The sequence below is a fragment of the Neltuma alba genome, unplaced genomic scaffold (assembly GCF_004799145.2).
Source record: "Neltuma alba isolate B1F8T4 unplaced genomic scaffold, ASM479914v2 tig00012505_pilon, whole genome shotgun sequence".
Taxonomy (NCBI): domain Eukaryota; kingdom Viridiplantae; phylum Streptophyta; class Magnoliopsida; order Fabales; family Fabaceae; genus Neltuma; species Neltuma alba.
The window spans coordinates 228,332-238,014 of record NW_021636973.1 but is presented as its reverse complement, the minus strand read 5'-3'; the positions used below and the strand labels follow the sequence as shown (position 1 = coordinate 238,014).

Genomic DNA, 9,683 nt, shown 5'->3' with positions numbered 1-9,683 from the left:
TGTGGTTGGAAAAATTATTAGTGAAGCTTGGGTTACGAAGCGATAGTATTTACCTGATTTTCATATTTGGTTGACAAAAAGAACTATATTTATATTCATCTAAAAAGCTTTGTATAGGTAGCAAGATTGTGGTCATATATATGTATAGTTGGGATTGAATGAAGCTACAAATATATACTTTTATATTCATCCAAAAAGTCTTTATATAGAAGCCATGAGAAAATAAGAAAACATTTGGTACAAACAAACTAAAGGAGGGAAAATAATGTTCAGAATATACGTACCGTCCAATAAATAGTCTGCTAATTGATTCTTTTTAATTTGTCTTCTTTGTTCTGGATTTACAAGAAGACAATTGCTATTGATAAAAACTTGGGTGCATCAAAAGAGATACGTAGAGAGAGAGAAATCAACTTCAATTGATAATTAATTGTCAAATTGAGGTAGGAGGGTGTTGGAAATAATGTAAGAATTTGATAAGGGATAATTTGGTAATTGTAAAATTTTATTTTAATTTTTGGTCTTTCAAATTAATTACAATTTTTAAGATCCCTCTTAATAATACTAATTTTTTTTATATCCTTATCCCTAATTTTCCCTATTTTTATTAAATTAATGGATATATGGTTTCACTTGTTGTATTTTTTAAATTTTTGAAAAATTATACTACCAGTCTTACATATAAGAGCTCCTTGAAAATTCAATTTAATTTTAAATATAAAATCACAATTCATTTTGTCTTCCATATTTATTCTCTTTTCTCAAATTAGTTTCTATAGTGATTACACATGTTAAAGGGTTTTCATTCTAATTTCTAATGCATATCATCAATAAAGCTACTACATCCGGTCTTTAATATAAGACCTCGTTTAATTTTTATTTTGGTCCTAAATATAAGACCACAATCCACTTTGTCTCTCATATTTATGCATTTTTTTCCCAAGGTAGTCTTTCTAATAATAATAGTTCTAGCTAATATACTTGATCAGCAAGGATATTTTGGGAAAGACGACACCTATTTATTACTAATAACCAACTTAACTTATTTTTTTAATTTCTTCAAATTAGTCAACTAGCTCTTATAATTAAGACCGGAAGTAGTATTTTAATAAAGACAATGCTAGTTTATGACAAATAACTAATTTAACTAATTTTTTTAATAATCACAAATTAGTTATTTAACTTTTATATTAATTAGGATTGGCGCACTATAATTTATTACTATTGATAGCCCTCATATTATAAAATTATCGAGTATTTTAAGAAAGACAACGCTAATTTATGACAAATAACTAATTTAACTAATTTTTTTAATAATCACAAATTAGTTATATAACTTCTATATTAATTAGAATCAACACACTATATGTAACTAGGTATAATTTATTACTATTGATAGCCCTCATGTTATAAAATTATTTGCGATGCATGTTAAAATGAAAGGAAATTTCTTAGGTACTCAGAGTACCACGTCATTTAAACCCTGGTGAATCAAATTTCTCCATTTCAGATCCACTTCGTCCTACATGGCATACATTCTCTCTCCAACTTAGAGCATGTTTGGTGGATGGAAAATGCAAATTATGCAACTATGCAAGGCAGTAGCAATTCGCAGAAGCCTACTCTTTGCCGATGGAAACTTGTCCTCATCCACATATTCTCCCGCTTGTCTATCGACGACCGATGGCAGGGCTCCATGTTCGTCTGCAAGTTCTAAATCTGCACCTTCAAGGAGCCTTTCTTGTGTAATATCCTAAATTAATTTTCAGGATTATATAAAAATTATAATAAAATAATATTTAATAAAAAATTTAAAAAATAAATAACAAAGTCAACTTTCCACCAAATTTTGGTGGAAAGTTGAAATTTGAAGGTTGAAAGTTGGGACATGGGTGGAAAACGGAGGTAGCATTGGAAAGAAAGAGAAGACTTTAGGGAGGAGAATTAAATGCAGGAAGAAAATTTGTGCTGGGTGATTGAAAGATGGGAGATAAAAGAGAGAGTAGAGCCAGAAGACAAGGGTGCGGGAAAGAAAGAGAGAGCAAGGGAGAAAGAGAGAAATAGTGTGGGAGAGAGCAAGAAGCCGATCAATAATCGTTGTGAGAGAGAAGAAAACCTTTGAAGATAATTTAGATACATAACATTACTTCTTTTCATCAAACCTTCTTGATGAATATTTCCTATATATTTTAGGTTTCCCAATAACAGTATTACTATAGTATTTAGAAAAATTTTTGAGACCTATATGTGGGATAAGTTTTGAGTTTTGGTAATAGATGACTATAGAAATTTAGAAATAAATGGGTTGTTAATTTTAATCAGTTTAGCTTTGCTCATTTGTTGATTTTTAGTAGTTAAATTAATTTTCTAATTGAAAAATCTGTTTTATATGAGTTATATCATGTTTTCACCAATTAAAATTAAGTTAAATAACTTATTTGAGGTGTTTAATATATTATTGAGATTTTAATCAATTTAGTTTTATTTATTGGGTGATTGGAGGTTTTAAAATAATTATTTTAGCTAAAAATTTTATTATTTATGGAAATATATATTTATCTTATAGTTATACCATTAAAATTTTAATTAGATTATTTATTTATTTATAAATATTTGAAGTATTATTGAATTCTTTTTGATAGTTTGATTTTAAGGTTTAAACTTAAAATGAGATTTTTAGAATTTAGAACATAATAATTTTATATTTAGAAATTTTGGAAAATCCTTTTTATTAACGTAAATAATTTGGAGGCCGTAAATAAATAATTTGACTTGTTAGAAAATTTTAAGTTATTTCTAAAATACTTAATTTTGAGTTATGAGAACTGTGAGAATTTAGAATAAAGATTAAATTAAATTAGAAATTTAACTAATATAGAGAAGTTTAATTAATTAATTAATTAGTTTATATTAATATGTGGTTATATTAATTGTGTAGATTAATTATTGGTTGAGCAAAAGATTGACCTTGTGGTAATCCTTACTATTGCTTTGGCGAGAGATAACCACTTTTCACTTGTTATATATACTAATATATTGTTTGTGAGTATTTTGCTATTTTAGAATAATATTTGTTATTTGGAACTCGAGTAGATATGTCATATCTTATGAGCTATGAAAATTGTCTTGTGGGATTTTTTGAAATTGTGATTGAGAAGTATGAAAAAGATATATGATTTATATATTATGGATTATACTGATAAAAAATTGAGACATTTTTGCTATTGATCGGTTGTTATTTAGATTTTGGATTGAGCCCTATCCTACCACACGATAAGGCTGCCATTGGTGCACATTGGTTGGCTTCTTCCTTTATCCCTAGAGTAAGGGATAGATCTTTGTGGCTTTTTATTCATCTCCCAAAGTGTGGGATAGGCCTATATGTCGGATTGATCCCTTATAGTGAGGGATAGACTTATGTGACTTGTGTGTTAGCCCCCGTAATGAGGGTTTGGATGATTGAGATTATTTGAGTATACATATTTGTATTTTCATTGATATATATATTGAGATTTAATAATTATCCCACTTGACACCTCATGAGTACATGTTAGTATGTATGATGAGTTAGAAAGTTAGTTACTGAGGCGTTTGTCTCACCCCGTGATTTTTACTATCTTTAGGTGATAGTTCAGGTGGTGGCCCATCAGGAAAGGCTCCGGAGGCATAGTGTGCTGTTATAGCTTGTATAGCCTCTCTGCTTTTGTTTTATGTGCTGACTTGTTATATATTGCCACATAGGGCTCATCTACTCTAATGTTGTAAATTAATACTTTTAATTACTACTATCTGGTATGATTGAGCCACTAGAATGCTAGAGACACCTCAGACTCTGCATGTGACACTCTTTTGAAAGTGTTGACTTTTGACTTAATAGGCTCCATAGCTTATATTAAAAATAATTTATCAATTCGTATGTTGGAAATTATAAGTTTGGTAGGGACTAATGGTTGAATGATATTTCTGGACTTTGAAAATTCAAGGCCCAAGTTAACGATTGATATTGCTCGTATTATAAGTTTATTTCTTTTAACCATGATAGTAATTTTAAAATTTTAAGATTTCTTCTTTTCTATCATGGTTAATCTCTCAAATAAATTGTTTGATCTAATCTAAATGGGTTTTAAAAGAACAGTTGTGACATCTTGCATGCTTCTTCAACCTCGAGACCCACCTCGATTTCCCTCGGTCCACTGGTGGACCTGAGTATGACAGGAAGATCGATTCCATGCCTCGATCAGTCGCCGACTTGAGCCCTAGCTCTCTTAAATAAATTTGCCTTAGACATTGTTCTGATTGGTCGCTTGCTCTTGTCGCTGAAAGGTAAAATCTTGATAGCAAATTTCAACGTCTATCTGTTTCATGCGAGTTGCAAAAGTTGAAATTGAAGAAGCAAAATCGGTTCAACGGTAACATCTAAATTGGTTTTGCTCTACCTACTTGAATTTGGCTGAAGTGTACCTTTACAGAGTTGTTAATTGTTACAATACCCTGTTTATTTTGCTTATGGGGATGACAACATTTGTGCTATGTTAGCTAATATAAAGGAAAATGATGCCACTGGCCAACCTGCTACTGCAACTAATGGTGGGTGAGTATAAATATGTGAATATAGTTTCACTGTTTGAATAAATTGCTGATAGTATTATTGCCCCTGTATCTTGCTCCTCTCAATACTATATGTTACTTTGTTAGATAATGTTTCAATTTATTGATTTTGGATTTGCCTTTTTCTTTTTGTCTTTTGTTTCAATTCTGCTGTTCTCATTTATTTCAAGTTCTGTTTTAGCTCCAAAGCCAAAGAAAGTCGCATATCTCACAATTACAAATGAATTGGTTCTGGGTGTTGTGAATTGTGATTTGAAGGAAGAGAATAGTTAGAGCAATGTAGCATAAGAATGAAGACCGCGCAATGGAATGAAGCATCATATAATATTAATTGATAGATTTTCCTTTTTATGCATCCTAGGAAGAAGTGAATGGAAACTACTTCATGGTGATGCCATTATGCAAAAGTGATTAGATGTTTATCAATAGAAATATATTTTACAATCACTGTATAGATGCAATTATGTCAGTTTCTGCCACAATCAATAACATATAAAGTTTTCTTGTTGATTAATATCAATGCATCCAGGAACAATAAGCAACAAGAGGTGTACTACAGATATTCCACTGGGGACAAAGTTGAATTTAGATTGGTGGTATTACTTCTATCTTTACTAACTTAAAATAATCAACCTTTCATCAAGAAACTTAAAATAATCAACAGTCCGAAATTGAAGATAATTTTTAAGTACCCTTTCATTAAGAATCTTGAAATAATCATCCAAAAAATAATCAGCCAACCTGAGTAAAATCATTTAATCAAAACAGGAAGATACAAAGCAGTCATTTTGATGAACAAGTATAGAGAAAAACAAAATTTCCAATTACCTGCATTTCCGATCTATCCCTTGCTATTATAAACAAACACTAAAGCCTTACAATACTTCCCATCATGTACAAATATCTTAAAATAGAAGCAATCTTTACTTCCTATCTACATACAAAATATCTGAAAATAAAAACAATCCGAGGAAGAGATGCTTGAGAGCTGCCATGAACAAAGACAACGGCTTGCTAGAAAAGGTGTTTGAACTTCTCCTGCCATTTGACCTCACTTGAACCACCACTATTGATTGGCTTTCCTATACGTGAAATGCTTCCACCATGCTAAACATCATTCACTCTTGGAACTCTTCTTTGACTGCTTGTTTCACTTGATCCCGTACACCATGCATATCTGCACACCCAGAAGAACAAAGACGAACTTGTTTAAATGTTCAATCCATAGTTATGGTTTCAGCAGTTGGATCAATTAGATTTATTTATTTTAGCCATTAAAATTGATGAGAGGACGAGTTAATATCTCAAAAAATAGTGTACATCAGTCAATATATTATTTTCAATAGTTAAATTGTGCACTTAATATTTTGCAAAATAATTTGGATAACAGATGCCTGCCTCTTCTGAGTATAATCTCTTCTGGCTTCTGTCATTGACTGTGTCAAGATAACAGTGAACGAATATTATTATTGGGGTGGTAAGTGAAAGCTTGTTCTGATTGTAAGAAACTTTAGGGCATACTCGTATTTTTTAAAATTAAAAAAATGGGATCTCCCTCAAAACAATTCAAAGAAGAAAAATTAGAAACCAAATTGAAGTACGGAGAAGAAAACAAATTTAGATTTTACAATCGAACCCATTTTGCTTCTTTTCAACTTGAAGGTGGGTCTTGAGGTTGAACATTGATGCAGGGAGCCCTTGAAGGTGCGAAGTCAGAACTTCCAGACGAACATGGTGCCGCGCTATAGGTCGTCCATGGACAGACTGTAGAATATGTTGATGAAGGCTACTTAGTTTCCATCAGTAAAGAGTAGGATTAAGCGGATCTTAAATGGAGAATTTTGATTTGCCAGAGTTTAAATGACGTGGTACTCTTGGAGTACCTAAGAACTTCTCTAAAATAAATTAAATTTGGGATGTTGACGATTCAAGCCATTTAAGGGGCTGTTTGGATTTCTGTTTGCACCTGTAAAAGCTCATGCAAATGTGTGAAACTGAGATTTATGGTTTATTTGAGTTGTAATGGATGTTTGGATGGGCTAAAAGCCCAACCAACTTTTGTCTCCGAATGGCATTACGTTTTAAAGCAAGGAAGAGTGACTTTTGGTCATTCCATAAGCTAATTCACCGTTAGGAGAACATTTAACGCTCATTCAAAACACCATCTGTCCAGATTTGCTCATTACTCTTTTTTCCCTCACTTCGGTGACTCTTCTCCCCTTCTTTTCAAAAATAAACATATTAATGAATTTTAATTTATATTCTTATTTATCCATTATATATATTTAAGGGAAAAAGACAGAAAAATGACATATTAATTTCATAATGCCCAAAACATTTGCTCAATTTAAGAAATCTCATTTTGGTCTCAAGAGACCAAATGGGATTATCATGTTAAATAAAAAGATCAAATTACCCTTCATTTTATTTATTGTTTTTAAAATACCAAAGCCCCCACTGGCTAGTAGGTTGCCGGAGCTCCGGCGACGGCAGTCATTGGAGCTCTGGTGACCGGCTGACAATTGGTCCCCGGAGCTTCGTCAGTTAGAAATAAGTTTTTTGAAAATTTTTACAACTTTAGTATAACGGTTAACAATTTTTGTAACGCTATTAACAACTTCAGTATAATAGTTAACAGCAGGTTTTTTGAGAAATTCAACAAGCTCCGGTGGCTAGAAACAATTTTTTTGAAATTTTTTACAACTTCAGTATAACAGTTAACAACTTTTGTAATGCTATTAATAACTTCAGTATAATAGTTAACAACAGGTTTTTTGAGAAATTCAACAATTGGTCGCTGGAGCTCCGGCGGCGGAAAACAATTTTTTTTAAAATTTTTACAATTTCAATATAATAATTAACAACTTTTGTAACGCTATTAACAACTTCAGTATAGCAGCTAACGACAGATTTTTGAGTTTGTTAATGGTATTATTGAAGTTGTAAAAATGTTACTTTTTGAATTTGCCGAAAAACCTGTTGTTAACTACTATATCGAAGTTGTTAATAGAGTTACAAAAGTTGTTAATCGTTATATTGAAGTTGCAAAAAATTTAAAAAAAAAGTAGTTGTTAAAGTTATAAAAATGCCATTTTTTTGAATTTTTAAGAAAACCTGTTGTTAAATGCTATGCCGAAGTTGTTAATAGAGTTACGGAACTTGTTAACGATATTACTGAAATTGTAAGAATGCTACTTTTTGAATTTTTTCAGAAAACTTGTTGTTAATTGCTATACTGAAATTGTTAATAATATTACAAAAGTTGTTAACCGTTATACTGAAATTGTAAAAATTTTCAAAAAAAAAAAAGTTGCCAAAGTTGTAAAAATGCCTTTTTTTAATTTTTAAGAAAATATGTTAAATGCTATACCTAAGTTGTTAATAGAGTTACGGAACTTGTTAACGGCATTATTAAAGTTGTAAAAATGCTACTTTTTGAATTTCTTGAAAAACCTATTGTTAATAGCATTATAAAAGTTGTTAACCGTTATATTGACGTTGTAAAAATTTTCAAAAAAATGGTTTCCGACCACCAGAGCTCTGGCGACCAATTGTTGAATTTTCCAAAAAACTTATTGTTAACTGCTATACTGAAGTTGTTAATAGCGTCACAAAAGTTGTTAATTGTTATACTAAAGTTGTAAAAAATTTCAAAAAATTGTTTCCGGCCGCCGGAGCTTGTTGAATTTCCCAAAAAACCTGTTGTTAACTGCTATACTGAAGTTGTTAATAGCGTTACAAAAGTTGTTAACTGTTATACTGAAATTGTAAGAATTTTCAAAAAAATTGTTTCAGGCCACCGGAGCTTGTTGAATTTTCCAGAAAACTGGTTGTTAACTGCTATACTGAAGTTGTTAATAGCGTTACAAAAGTTGTTAACCGTTATACTAAGTTGTAAAAATTTCAAAAAAATTATTTCCGACTGACGGAGCTCCAGTGGCCAATTGTCAGTCGGTCACCGGAGCTCCGATGACTGCCACCGCCGGAGCTCCGGTGACCGGTCGGCTAATAGGGACTTTGGTATTTTAAAAACAATAAATAAAATGAAGGGCAATATTAAAAAAATTGGTATTCAGCTGCAACCAGTTTTACAAATCTTCACTGGGAAAAAGCTCGATCACATTTTTAACACACAACAAGGTAACTGCCTCATTGTTCAAACTATGATTACCTCATAAATCATTATTTTACCTATGATCACTTGTAAATTTTCCATGTTCACATCTTATATCAGTCAAAATTGACAGTTGTATATTTTCATCTGCACAGTTGTTATTTAAGTATTATTTGTTGTTAAAAAGCTAGGTTTTTTTTTGCTAGGTACATGTGTAATTTTATTAGAGACAATTTTATTTGAGGTACTGTCGGGTACTAAATATAAGAGGATAGTTACACCATACAAGGGTACTATTGACATAACAATAAACTCCTCGTTACACCACACGACGTCTCATTAGGAGAATAGCTATTAGCACACGAGCCCAATAAGGCCCAACCCACAAGAGAATCTTGAACAAACCATCAACTGGGTAAGCCCAATTCAAATTCAAATTCAAATTACAATGTGGTTATTGAAACCCAAAATAATTGCAGATGCTTTTGTTTAATCACTGAATGTATAAACAGTTGGTCTTCTCTGTTTCCAACCAAACATGAAGCTTGCTTTGTCATAAAATTAAGTGGATAAAAATGAAATCTCAAATACAGATATCTGTGTGTATACATTTTAATTTTAATTAAGGTTAATATATATTTTCAAAATAAAGAGGAAATTTCTATAATTTTGATATAAAAAATAGGAGAGTCATTAGTGTATTTTACTCTTATATTACGACGACGAAAGTAAGTGGAACTCCTTTTCCTCTTGTTTGACCCCACCATGGGAAAAATGCAATAATAACGCAATTTTTTTTTTCAGGGTGTGCAAATTAAATTGAAAGAACTATGGAAGACTGTGTTTAAGAATGTGTTCAAGTGCCTCTCCTGGGAGCTAGGATTGTTTTTGGCTGTAACAAACTCAGAAAATCAAAGTTTAATGCAGAGATTCTGCAGATCCATATGTGTTTGGAGTTAAG

General features: G+C 31.3%; 1 pseudogene; it reads left to right on the top strand.

Moving 5' to 3' along the window:
- Positions 1-1,591: 1,591 nt before the first annotated feature.
- On the top strand, positions 1,592-4,327 carry LOC114727651 (putative F-box/LRR-repeat protein 19; annotated as a pseudogene).
- The last annotated feature ends 5,356 nt before the right edge of the window (positions 4,328-9,683 follow it).